A 599-nucleotide genomic window follows, 5' to 3' on the forward strand; every position below is an offset into this window, starting at 1 on the left:
ACTGCAGGGCCAATAGACTCAGTCTAGGCTTGTGTCAGAGACCAGTGTTCCTCTCCAGGGGCGACCGGGATCTCGCGGTTGCATTCCAGACGCACCCGGGGAGACAGGCATTCATCTCGAGTGGAAGCAAAGAATCCCGCTCTGCTCTCGAGTCGCGACGGGTATCTCTTGGAGCTCACTGGGTGGACTAAAGGGAGTCCAGCCTCCTGAGGCGTTTGGAAAGAGGTCGCGAGGCTGGCCTCTAGGCCATGCAGGAGACGAAGGCCCTCATCTCCGCGATGACGGGGGAGTCTCGGGGTGGTTCTCGAGCGGCGGCCCCAGGGTGCGGTTTCTCACGAGGTACGACGGCGAGGTCAGTGAGCCTCTCGTGGGGCGCCAGGGAAGTCGGGTCTCCATGCGAGTGGCGAGGGGGAGCGCGTCATTGCTCTCGAGTCATGGTAGGGGAATCTGGCCTCGAGACGTGTTGAAGAAGGTCTCTCGAGGTCTTTCTCGGGTTGAGGCAGGGAAACCCTGGGCTTCCTCGACTTGTGCAGGTGACCTCAGGGGGCTTCTCATGGTGGCTCTGAGAAGTCAGGGAAACTGGAGGTGGGAGGGGCCTC

This window comes from Bison bison, unplaced genomic scaffold (genome assembly GCF_000754665.1).
Source record: "Bison bison bison isolate TAMUID 2011002044 unplaced genomic scaffold, Bison_UMD1.0 scf7180017864469, whole genome shotgun sequence".
Lineage (NCBI taxonomy): Eukaryota > Metazoa > Chordata > Mammalia > Artiodactyla > Bovidae > Bison > Bison bison.